Consider the following 13443-nt stretch of genomic DNA (forward strand, 5'->3'; position numbering starts at 1 on the left):
CCTCTCAAACTAGGACATGTCCCCCAGTCTCACCCCCACCTTACCCCTAGACCTTTCTCCCCTTTCCCGTCCCCTCCCCTAACTCCATGCTCACTGTCGTGCACTGAAAGGGCGAAAAGAATGCTAAGCCCGCACAAATCTCAGTCTTTATTAGTTTTACAGGAGCAGGGCTCATGTCACAGGGAGGCCCCAGCTTCACTTACACAAAAGACAGAGTAAAGAGTTATAGAGGGAGAAAAACGAGAGAACAGTGAAGGGGGAGATGAAGGGATAGTGGAAAAGGCCGCATGAATGAATATGTGAGACGGACAGAGAGATGAGCCTGTCCATTACAAAAGGTTTGGTAGCATTATTATTATTTTGCATTTAAAGGGGAAATATTTTGTAAATGTTTTGGTTCATAATTGCATTTTGTGTTTTCTACCAGAACATGTTCATACACTTTTATGATAAAAAAACACATTTAAGGGGAGAAACGGATGGGAGGCGGGACATTCTAATGAGGCTGCATTAGAAATAGGAAGAGAAGCCAAATCTGAATGTTTCATGAACTAGGTAGCCCACAGAAAACAAACTGGATTGTCCTGTTTCACAGCTTTTGTGTTGGAAGGCACAAATGTATGTGCACTACGAAAGTCTGTTTACAGGATATGTCGCTCAGCTTTCTGTCAAGATTCATTTTTTGCATCTGAAGAAAAATTCTCAGACAGAGGTAGAAAAGCAGGCTACTCATTAACACTGTAGCTGCCGATAACAGTATATACAGTATATATATACATACATATTTATATATTAACTACAATATTCACTCCAAAATATATAATCAGGTCTGTGTTTTATTAACTTGCCCTGTTTTTGTGAAAGTGTACCACACCCAGATTTACAGAAACTGAAGTCCTTTTTATAATTAATGGGAAAAAAACTGCAACTGCAAAGCATCCAGTAGTACACATCATGCTCATATTGCCAGACATCTTCTCACATCATCCATATCCTGCCTTCCTCCAAAATCTGGAATGTATACATGAATATTAAATAAACTAAACAAGTGCATTCATGGACAGAAGGGGGGAAACATTCTAGCCTACAGATACAACATCTCTAAGTGCATGCACACACACACATACTGTACAGTACTGTAACTCTAGACACCTGGAAGTATAAACATAAATACTCTTACTTAGCATTCAGTCTGGACACAGCATTCATTTATACAGTTGGGATTGCGAGCAAGATGCACATTTTTAAAGTTGTATATGAAAAAATGAGAGAGAGAGAGAGAGAGAGAGAGAGAGAGAGAGAGAGAGAGAGAGAGAGAGAGAGAGAGAGAGAGAGAGAGAGAGAGAGAGAGAGGGGAAGGAACACCTCTGAGATAAAGTCTGCCAACGATCAGTGTGTTCAGAGACGGACGCTTCGCTCAAAAGACAGAAATTCCTTTCATCTGAGAGGCCTTCTCTGGAGGCAAAGCTGCATTGTAGCTGTATCTGCAGGGTGGAGCGTGTGAGAGTCTCAGGAGGCTTCATATCCCATGCTCCTCTTCTATGGCCAAGATTAATTCCAGTCTGATTCGTGGTATAACACTTGGTAGCTTTCCTGAGAAGGATCTGGCTCCGTGGTCAGTGCAGCTCTGACCTCAACCACATGTGACACAGTTAGTATGTTATTCAAACCAAATGGGAATATGTGGCACATGTTTCATAATGAAATCCAGCTTGTGCATCTGGATGGAATATGTGCACTCTGTGGCCTAACAGAGGTTTGTTTTTGCAAAATGTATTTATAGTGTGGTTGCTTTTCTGTGTACTCAAAACATTTACAAGGTGCAATATATATATATATATATATATATATATATATATATATATATATGCTTTATATTGGATTACTCTGTAACTTAATATATTTATGGCTGAATCAAATTGGAATTTTGTGTCACATCAAGACACAAGGAATGTTTAGAAATGTGCAAAATTAAGCTGGATACTGCACTGTGCTGTATCTTAGCAGGGGCTAACATTAGCATGCTAACATACTCCCACTAACGATGCTAAGATGCTGATGTTTGTTGCATAATGTTAGCCACGTTACAACGACATATTTCTTTTGGGTGCGGCTACTTGCCGAAAAAAGCTTGCTACCTCAGCGTTCTGTGTTTTTATCTCAAACCTAATTGTGAAATTTGAGTTGCCTAAAGATGTCTTGTTCAGCATTTAGTTGTACATTACTTGACCCTTTTTGTATCACTTTACGGTTCGAAAAAGAAAATACACACTCGCCCTGCTGCGCTTCTCCTTGCAATTTAATATTGAGCCTCCTGGGACCATGAAACCTTTCCATGGAAATCTTAAAGTTGTTGAGACATTTCATTTAAAACTATAAACCTTCTATCTCAAGCTCCTCATACAGTTGTGGGTGACATTTTTTTAAATAGGCAGGGGATTAAAGAAATATAATTCCTCATCTCGAGAGTATGAATATCTGTAAAGTCATCGATAATTATGAATAGTTAAGACACATTTCAGCTAAGACTGAAGAGGTCCGCATGACCAACAGATTACCGTTTAAATCCAGCAAAACACGAAGAAAAATAAGATATTATTGTTTTTCAATTAAGTATTTACTAACAAGGTGAACAGGGCACTCAGCTGTCACTTCAATGATTATGAGCAAGCTCCTCTGGCTGCTCTTGTGTCAGTGTGCGGCAGCTTGAAACAGAAGCCTATCAAAGCCATTCATTCCCAATCAGGTCTGTCAGTCGGGGTCAGAGGTCAGCCTGATGGCTCAGGGTCAGCTGTGATTGGTTGGTTTGAAATAAGTTTCTCAATTTGGATTGGGGTGAAAGTTACACTTACAGGCTGTAACCTTTTGTACAGATGCTGAATGATACATTTAAAATACTTATTTAACACAATTATAATCCTCAATTATGCCTGGAGAATGTACTAGATAAAACTACATCTTTTTTTATTCTCATTTTATAAGACTTTAGAGCACTTTGCACAAATGTTCTCCCTATGACATGCTGTGTAACAAAACCATTAAAAATCTTCTTTGCTCTTTTTTTACGGTCCAACATTTAAAAAGTTCAGCAAGCATTTGGTTTAACGTGTGTCTGTTGGAACATAAACCTTGGGAAGCTGAAGAGGGCAGATAAATCTCTGACTTGATGACTGTGTTATTTCACTAATGGGATGTGTGTTTGTCTTATTTGGTCAGTTTGTGGGTGTGTGATGTGATAAAAGTATAAATACACAGTCATACAGTATGGAGAACAAGACTGTGTATTGGATTTAATTGACTATAAAAGGAAGACGAGAGTATTACTGGCGCCAACCCCTCTGCTTTACCGGAATATCAACAGCAGACATCAACAAAGAAAAGTTGCGACAAGGATAATGGAATCAGGTTATTTTATCACTTATACTTTGCTTTTAAAAACACATATTTGTGATGTCTGAAAGCTGATATATTGTTGCTTTTTCATGCTTTTATATGAAGCCATCTTGCAACACAATGACCTTGATGAGGTAAAGTGAGACAGCTGTTAAAAGGTGCAGGCTAGCACTGGTTTATGGAAAGAAAAAAAAAAGAGAGGATGAGGAAGATCAAGAGGGAAAAGGAAGAGAATAAGTAGAGATGGCAGAAGAGATACAGATGTGTTGATAAAGAGAGAGAAAGTGGAGTGCAAGGAATAATTGACAGCAGACAAAGTTATGTTCTCGTAGACCAAACATCTGCCTCTGAAGTCTTCTTAAGCTTGTGTGTAAAAAGTGTTTTTATGAGTACAGTGCTTAAATTGCCAAAGTCTTGCCGAAAAAAAAAGAGTTGTTGAACTTGGATAACGGGCCAATGATTCACTTCAGCACATTATTTATTGGTAATGGACTGCTTTCACCTCTCAACAAATGAAGCTTAAAGAGGACATATTAAGCTCATTTTCATGTTTACATTTGTATTTTGTGACTCTTCTGTGATATAGTAATATGAATTAATGGTCAAAACGTGCTTTATTTGTCTCGTACTGTGTGTGTCGCAACACCTCTTTTCACCCTCTGTCTGAAACCAGAGCCCAGTCCGCTCAGATTGGTTTGCTGGCCAGCTCTGTTGTGATTGGTCAACTACTTTGAGATGTCCCACCCCTAGGCATATCACGTACAATGAGTGAGAGTGCCAGCCAATAGAAGCGCAGGTGATACATGGTGATGTCACTATATCACTGAAGTAGACAGAGGAGTCCAATTCAGGCAGGGATTGAAATCCCAATAGAGTGAACACAGGTGTTTAGCCTTTAGAAACCATTTACATGCACACAATCTTATATAACACACAACAGGAAAGCGAAAACCCCCAAAAGCATAATGGGGTCCCATTAATATGAGGTGCAATTGAATGAATAAATGAATTTCCTTCATCATAAAAGCAAGGTTAAAATAGTAAACTAAAACTGAAACCAAAAGGAGAATAGGCAATGGAAAATATTGCCGTGAACTGAAGTTGAATAAAAATGATACACTTGAAAGCTTGGTCTTAGACAATAGCCTTACTGAAAGGACATTTTCTGTTTAAAAGACTGCTAAAAATCAACTGATTCTAAAAGAAAATGACACATTTTTTAAAATGAGGATCATCTCAGAACTTAAGATTAGCAACAGACTCTACATGAGACTGTTGATGTGTGCAGTTATCTATAGTTACGCTGATAAAACTAAAGCCATTGTATACACTCATAATTTCTCATTACCCCCAAGTCTGTCTCTCTTCCTATATTCAGCAAGGAGGTTAGAGCCATGCACAATGTCAACTGCTTCCCTTTCATGACTATTTCATCCCTGTATCATCATACTTTATCCTCTAATGGCCCTTACCAGCACACATTCGGACTGAACTGTACTCAGCTAGCTCTGAGGGTTTCCCAGCACTCAGTAATTGCTGCTTCTCTGTCATCTCCTTCTCTTTCTTCACATTCACTTCTTTTTCTTTTCTTTTCTAGCTTGGCTACTGTTTCTGTCCCCTCTTGGGCTCCTCTTTCAGCTAAAAATGTCCTTCTTCCTGTTTCCCTGTCCCAACTTTCTCCCAGCTGATTTCTCCTCTTCCACACTTATCCTCTCTTCTCTTGTCCCCCATTTCAGTTTCCCCCTCTTTCTCTCCCTCCTCTTTACCTTCTCACCTAGCCTCTTTCTCGTCCTACTGCTACCGAGCGCTTTGAACTCAGGTAGCTGTGTAGCATTCCTCAACATGACCCCCGGGAGCAAGGTCAGCTAAAAAGTTTAAAAAAAAGAAAAGAAAAAGTATTTCAGCTGTTTCTATAGCAACCCCTGAGCCCAGGGGTTCCTCTGTGTGTTGAAGTGACCGGTATTTAGTTGTAAAGTATTTCAGTTATTGTTAAGAAACTAAACTGACACACTGAGGTTACTGAAATCATATTTTTCCTTAAACCCGTGAACCCAGGCAGTGTTGTTACATTTAAAGTTTCAAAATATCAAAAGGTGTTGCTGTCAAATATGTTATTAATGCAATAAAATCGTAGAGAATCTGTAACTTTATTTCATCAGGTAATGTGCCATCATACTGGTTGGCTGTATAGATATGAAAAGTGATGACAACAAACAAGTCTTACCTAAAAAGCATTACTTGTTTCAAGAAGACATTGCTGCAGACCCCCATTCTCAGCATAAATCACACTAAATACATAACATTTATTCACAATCATTCTTGGCTCTCATATCTTCAAGTCTACACATATTTCTGGTTGCTCTGCTGTACACAGAACGTTTCCTTTCATCGGAGTTGGAACTGTAAGCTGTCTATAAGCATACATCATTCTTTATTATGAGGTTCACCAGTAAAACCGCCCTGCATGCATTTCAGAAACACTGTTCCAGCTCAGAAACCAGGTGGAGAAAGCAAAATGGAGGATAAGGAGTCTGTAGAGTTGGAACAGTAATGTTTATAAAGCACACTCCTGGAATAGCTGTAAATCAAGTTTCCAGTAATAGCTTCACAGCCATGCTATGTGTATTACTCATGGGTGCTACTTTCATAATTTTTTTTACCTCTTGTTATTTAAACAAATATCAAAGTTATTGTTTAACTTTTATGAAGACAATAGAGATTTTAAAGAATGGCAAAAATCAAATCAGCAGTGTACTAACTGTCCCAATGTTTAGTCTCTCGTGGAGATCAAGCTCCTAAAAGGCTGAATCATACATTTCCCATTTCCCTCAAATCAATAGCATCTTTCAAAAGATTCTCCCTACCTCATACATGGTGATTCCTTTCTCTGCCCATTGCAGGAATACCCTTTTTAAGTTTCAAACCAAGGCCAGATTTGTTCTGATGAGACAACAAATTACATCATCAGGGTTACATTTTTTAAAACTTTGCAAGCCCCCTCCAGAGCCAACAATTGGAATTGGAAATCTTGAACATTTTGAACCAGCAGTCTTTATTTCCCTGACGATAAGTGGCGTCTATTCTCTTGGCAATCAGACATTGCATAAACTGTGTGTGTGTGTGTGTGTGTGTGTGTGTGTGTGTGTTTGTCTTACTATTTGAGTGTGTGTTTGGTTTTCATATATGAAAACCAAACATGGATTATGTCTTTGTTCCTGTCTGGAAGATAAAAGGTCTGTGGTATTTTGTGACCAGCTCTTGATGTGTGGGGGGTTTTCTTGACTGCAGTCTCTTTCCTCTGGTGTGTGTATCTGTGTGTGTACAGTACGTGTGTCAGAGGGGGGGATTCCAGTGTGGGCCACTGTTTGTAAACCTTGGTTTGCAGTTTGTTATTGCAGGTTTATGCAGAATGACATGTTTATTTATACTTGTTATATGTGCATTATAGCAGGACGAAGATGTTTATCTTGTGCCTCTTGTTGGTTGGGGGTAATAAAAGCTTGTTTTCCCGATGGTTGCACATACCAAACATTCTACAACAGCGGAGGACAATGAAAAATACACTTTCCTAACTGGGCTTCAGGTTGCATTGGGTTTGAACTTGGAAAGAAATGTACTTAATTCATGAAGGACTTTTTCTGTTGTTTCAGTAGGGCAATTTAACACTCTTGATTGTTTTTAAGACTTGCTTTAAAGTTAATGGGAGTAGGCTTCATACATATTACTTGCGGCAGCACTACATTCAGTTGGATTACTGAACCAAAGACTGATGCAATTTACTGTAATTTGGCTGTTTGATTCACATCTGATAATACCCAAATCTCCCCTGTGCAAAAATATGTAGATATATATCTTCAGCTTAGTTTTGCTGCTGAGAAGGCTGCAGATGTAATGTTAGAAGCTTCTCACAGGAGGGAGCTAAAGTCCCATTTTCACTCTGTAACACAACAGTCATTCATACATAAAACTACTGCATTAAGGGAAACACACATAACAAAGACTGACTTGCAGTATATATGAAACATGTGCTTTTGCTTTTTGTATACTATTCTGATTTTAAAAAGTAATTAAGATGAATCCATCTTATTTTTCACATTCCTAACAAACCACATCTGCAGGGTTTTTTTATATTATTACAGTTAAGTGAATTCTGGATCAATATGAGACTTAAGGGACTGTATCAAAATTAAATGTGTAAGGTGAATGGCTGAACCTTTTCACTTTTGAAAAGCAAGACCCTTCCACACATTATAACAATTTTCTCCTTGACTTGGGATGCACCTACAAAACCCTTTCACCAAAATCTTTTAAAAAATACAAAAGTAACAATCAATACCTAAAAGAGGAAAAGCAAAACCAATTTAAGATGAACTACCCTGACTTTAACATTGGATATCTTTATCAAACATTACTTTTTCACATTGTGTGCAGCTAGTACACACCTTAGACAACACAGTACTGATGATTCAAACAGGTGCTACAAACCAACTGCTACAGCACCATTACGTGTCATTTGTTAGACGCTTTCATCCAAAGCGACTTGCATGCGTTCAATACTGTGGACAATCCCCACAGGAGCAATTTGGGGTGATGTGTCTTGCCCAGGAACACAACGACATGCTGACTGCAGTGGGACACATATTCTTTGATGTATTTTGAGTGCAAACTAATCATACTGTGATGCATAATGTCCACCTTAGTTGAAAGATAATATGTTCCTGTATTTACAACATTTTATTTAATTGAAAACATTTTTTAAACTGTCTAGTTTTCTGAAAATGTAAAGATTTAAGAGTAGTTCCTGATGGTATTGTGCATGTTCTCATCCCTTCGTCATTTTCAATTAATGTTGTCATTTGTCAAAAAGAGAATGATAGAAAGCTAATAATCAAATGGAATTGTAGACAACCAGTTGAGGATAAGCTACTTGGTTTACAAGGCATATTACTACAAATTATATGGTTTCAAAAAAGCTTTCAATTATGTCCACTGTAGTGAACCTATGACAAATAGTTTTAAGCGAGGCAAAAGACTGGAGCAGATATAAGGCAGAGAACCTAGCATGAAAATTCATTTTATCCTAAGGCAGCAGTGCTAGTGCCTTCATCCCTTGATGGAAACATAATTAGAACGCTTTGATGAATCCTCAACATCAACTCTCCAGTCTTCAAAGTGCTCAAAATACAGAACGGTACAGCAAATAAGAAGTCTCTCTGTGTCAGGGGGATCATGTAAGTTATAAATAGATAACACTACCTCTTCTTTAATGAGCCTTTCCTTCAGTTTTAGCCCTAAGCTTGACCTTAAATTAAAAAATCATGTTAGTGGTTTTGCTTAAATCCAAATTGGAAGGGTTAAGGAATTTGAGCAGGAGTATTGGGGATAATAAAAGGAAAATTAGGAGTGAAGCACTGAAATAAGAGGAATTTATTGTGCATCTTCCTTTATAAATAAGCTCAGGGAAAGTAGACACAACAAATGTAAAACTAAGAATAAATACTGGACAGAAGAGAAAGATCAAGTCTTTAAACTGCTTCCTACAGAGCAAAAATGATGGCAGCCTGTTTATCATAAATGACTCAGATTGATCTCATTCTGTGATTTTGCAAAACTAACAACATTCTCAAAATCCATAAATACTATCAAATTAGTTCGAACTACAATAATGTGACTGCTTTCTTTTTCCAATTCGTTGAAGAGGTTTGCCTGGCTGATTTACTGTTTGCCGTGCTCACAGGCGGGACACTTTCTGGCAGGGGTTGCTGCGCCTGGGTGCCAAAGTCATGCTGTGAGTTTTTCAGGCTGTATTTACTGCTATTGTTTGGAGTTATGTGTGGAAATGGTTCTTAACCCTGATAATGGGGATCAAATGCTCACTGGTTTGTAGGAAAGCACTGTGGGTGGTGGGCTGCAGTTTGCACAAAGAGAGAACTACAAAAATAAACTGCTGGATGTGCCAAGGGCATTTCAGTTGATTTGTTTTTCTCACAGTGGCATAGATTTATTAAAGGTAATTGCAAACAGATTGCTAAGGTAGCTAACAGCTTTGAGAGGATGTGCTTCGCCACTAGCAAACAACTCTTCTTCCCAATGTTTTTACATCAATTTTTGAGGGATGGAGGGACAGGACATTTTATGAGAAACTACATAACTACTTATTTTGAGAGAGAAAAGTCTGTGATGGGGAGTATTTATCGTTTTAGTTTGTTGATGGAAATTAAAACAGAGTTAAAAGGAGAGTGAATGTTGGACTTGCATTTGTCAAGTGTTAAATGGATGCAAATGTTGCTTGTTGTCACTGCTTCAACCTATAAAATGTGACTGTTGTGTTTTCAGCTTGTCCCCATCACTATTTATTGCTTTGGTCACAATTTGGAGCAAGTCTGAGAAAAATAAAATCTTGTATGGCATTTACAAGATGTCTGTTTTATCCACTCCTTGTAAATACTACTTTGTTTCCAGTACAGTTCGTCTCATGTTCTCTAAGTGTATGAATCTGGACAACTGTCACCAGTAACATATTGGAAAGTCAGTGGGAAAGAAACTCCATTTAAAAAGGGAAAAAATAATCTTTGAAAATCAAACAGCCATGAAATTAACACAACCATAAAGTACCATGATATTGTAATTTTTTGCACAGTTACTCTCTGAATAAAAACCGCAGGTCCGGTTGGATTGACCGGATGACAACCTTCCTGAATAATTGAAGGGTGGTGCTGCATGTCATGAACGTATAAAAATCTAATTTTTTGTTGAATAGGCTCAGTGGGCTGTGGGTACAATGCAGAACAATGTTTAAGCACATCCATTGTGTGACATTTAATGTGTTGGATGAATAGGCTCGAGAAAATGACGGGCAAAGTAACCTTGAGTAAATGATTGGAGTTTTTTCCTGGGCTAACAGAAAGGTTAACATTCAAAAAATGATGTAATATCCCTTTCTATTATTCTCGGTGTGGCTTTGGCGTTGAGGAACTAAGTAACTAAGGTCATTAACTCAAGTACTGTGCTGTAGTACTACATCTACCACCAGATTTATTTTTAAAGCTTTGCTCGTTTTTCAGATCAAGGTTTTGCATAACAAACATGTAATAAACAATTGTCATATCTAAAGATTAAACCAGAGCACGTATTTTTTTTACAAAAATGTAAAGAAAATACCCACTTTATTAAAAAACACCTAAGAAAGAATGTAGTAAAATGTTACTTGATTCAACAATACTAAAGGGGCCCTATTATGCAAATTGTTCAGGTTTCATATTTACATTTTGTGCCCTTACGGTGACATGTTTACACTGTCTAATGTTCAAAAGGTCTTTATTGTTTTCATTCTGCCTGTGCTGCAGCAACTCTTTTCAACCTCGGTCTGAAACCACAGCATTTGCAGACCTTTGCAGACCATTAACATGCACACAAAACTTTATAACACACTACGGAAAAGGGAAAACCCCAAAAAGCATATTAACGCCCCTTGAACAATATGTAATTTATATAATAATATATAACATTTGGAGGCCATGCTAATGAAAATGATAATTATGCACTTTTGAATGTAGGATTTGACTAGTTATGGAATACTTTGACAATATTGTATTCAAAGTTTCAAGGGCTTTATTGTCATACAGTATGCACACCTATAGTATAGATATGCAATGAAAAACTTAATTCACAGGCCCCTCCAAGAATGCAACATACATATAACTATACATACATAAAACGAATAAAATAACTAAAACTTTTTCTTCAGTAAAGGATTTGAATATTTCTTCCAGTAGCTTTTGGTTATATTTCTAGCTTGCAGCCAGCTACCATGTTGGAACAGATCACAGGGAATTTTACAACAACAACGTAAAGCTGATACCAATTTCTCTTTCATATGCACAGTATGCACCCTGTGTACTTGTATTTAACTATAAAAGCATAATTTTCGCTCACCAGCAATGGGAGGTCCAAGCAGGCCTCAGCAAATGCGTATTCATGAAGAACCCCAGGGCGCTTCCGGGCCTGTTGACGCCCACAACCTCACATATCACGATGATGTAGATGGCGACCGTGGCCCCATATACCATGCGGTATGCTGCGCTGAAAGCAGCCAGCTCTGAGAATGAGGAGGCCAGCGGGCAGAGAAGCAACACAGTACCCAGCAGAATCACTGTAGTTATCAGCTGCTGCACCTGGTGGGAACAGAGACACATGTACAGCAACTGTTTTGCGCATACAGTCGCCTCCAAATTTATGTAGGCAGTACATGGTTACTTTACAGGAATAGTTTTGGGCAGTGCTTATTTGCTTTCTTTTTAAGTTTGTGGTGGGAAGATTGATAGCCTAGCCTACGCTGCTAGTTAGCTTTGCTTAGCATAAAGACTGAAATCAGGGGGAAACAGCTAGCTTGGCTTGCTCCAGTTCAAAGGTAAATGCCTACTGCATATGTGTTGGACTATTTCTCTGAGACTTGGATTTTAGGAGAGTTGTCATAACTGTGAGGCAGCATTCACACCAAACGCTAACACCCTTTCACCTTGCGATACCCCTGCAACTTTGTTCGCAAGATCAGTTTGTGGAGATACATGATTATTTGTGCTTTTTTGGTTCTTTGTAAGGATCATTTAAACTGGGTCACTGCAGTATGGACAGATTTTGTTGCGATTTAGTTGAAATTAACTGATCAGAAGGATGCCAAAAAACGACATCATGATGCAGATTTACACAAAGTCTGAACTCTCGCTCTGTCAAGTGCAGTAGCTGTCTGCGTGATGACAAGCAAACAACTAATAGAATGAAACACATTTCTAGCTACTGCAAACTTTAAAATGATAAGCTCACGCATAGGCGCCGATTTATGTTTCTGCCGGTGGGTGCTCTAAAAAGTTTAAAGCCCGACCCTCGACAATCTCCGTGTGTGCGGTTAAATCTCCGTGGGTGCTCGGCAATCTCCGTGGGTGCTCGGGCCCCGAAGCACCCACGGTATCGGCGCCTATGAGCTCACACATATCCAAGGTGCCTACAGACAACACAGATTCAAAGTATTTTAAGTTTATTCATTTTTTTTTTTCAATGAAGGGGCGTAATAAAAGGTACTGATTTCTACAAACAAATCGATTTCAAATTTATATTAACTTGTTATAACAAAAATGTTGGCTAATTACCCACTATTTGAATAGTGCCCAGAGGTAATCCAAGATGTTGCTGTTGCTGTGGTTTCAAAGTGATGATGGAGCTCAACGTAAAATACACCAAAGGCCTTGATGACACCAAAGGTCAGGCCGAATACAAGGAAACAGGAGAGCAGGATGAACCAGGTGTAGCCACCATGAGGAGCTGCTGCTGATGCCACAGCTACCCTCACCCTCTGAGCCTTCAATGGGACGTCCATGTTGTTCGGTTTTCTGCCACATTCAAATGTTCTGGGGAAAAAAAACACATTGGTGTTATACATTTACTTTCAGATGACTGACCATTTTAGTTTTTTCTATATTGCACGAGATCAGTGGAACCAAAGAAATTAAGTGGACAACTGAACACGTGTAAAAAGGGGAGTTGAACCTAAAGCCGATTGTGGTAGACATTTCACTTTTTCAAGACTTGCAGAAGGTGCAAATGAAAATTGTTGATGGATAGATGCAGTTCTTGTACTGATCAAATTGGACTATTACTGAAAGGGGAGGAAAGTTATAATTACTCCAACTGATGACTCAAACAGGTTAAAATTTGATCATTTTAAAACTGAAAAAGCATCTCACTGACACTTCAGCAAGATAAAGTAATCAATGTTGACAAAAATAAGAATCATCAGTAAATGTTTTATTCAGCTCATGAGTGACATGAGCTCATGTAAGTCTACACAATTTTCCAGGTTCACAGTCCAGTTGCAATTGGAACTGATCCAACCATATCAAACTACAATAATACAAAATAATCATTAGACTGTATATATAGCAGAGCAGCAGCTTGTTTCTGTTTATGACATGGTGATGTAACATCCTCCTTAAGAAATACATACACCATTTATGATCACATTTGGCATTTTCAGGTACTTAGATATTACGTTTT

The sequence above is a fragment of the Eleginops maclovinus genome, chromosome 2, assembly GCF_036324505.1.
Source record: "Eleginops maclovinus isolate JMC-PN-2008 ecotype Puerto Natales chromosome 2, JC_Emac_rtc_rv5, whole genome shotgun sequence".
Lineage (NCBI taxonomy): Eukaryota > Metazoa > Chordata > Actinopteri > Perciformes > Eleginopidae > Eleginops > Eleginops maclovinus.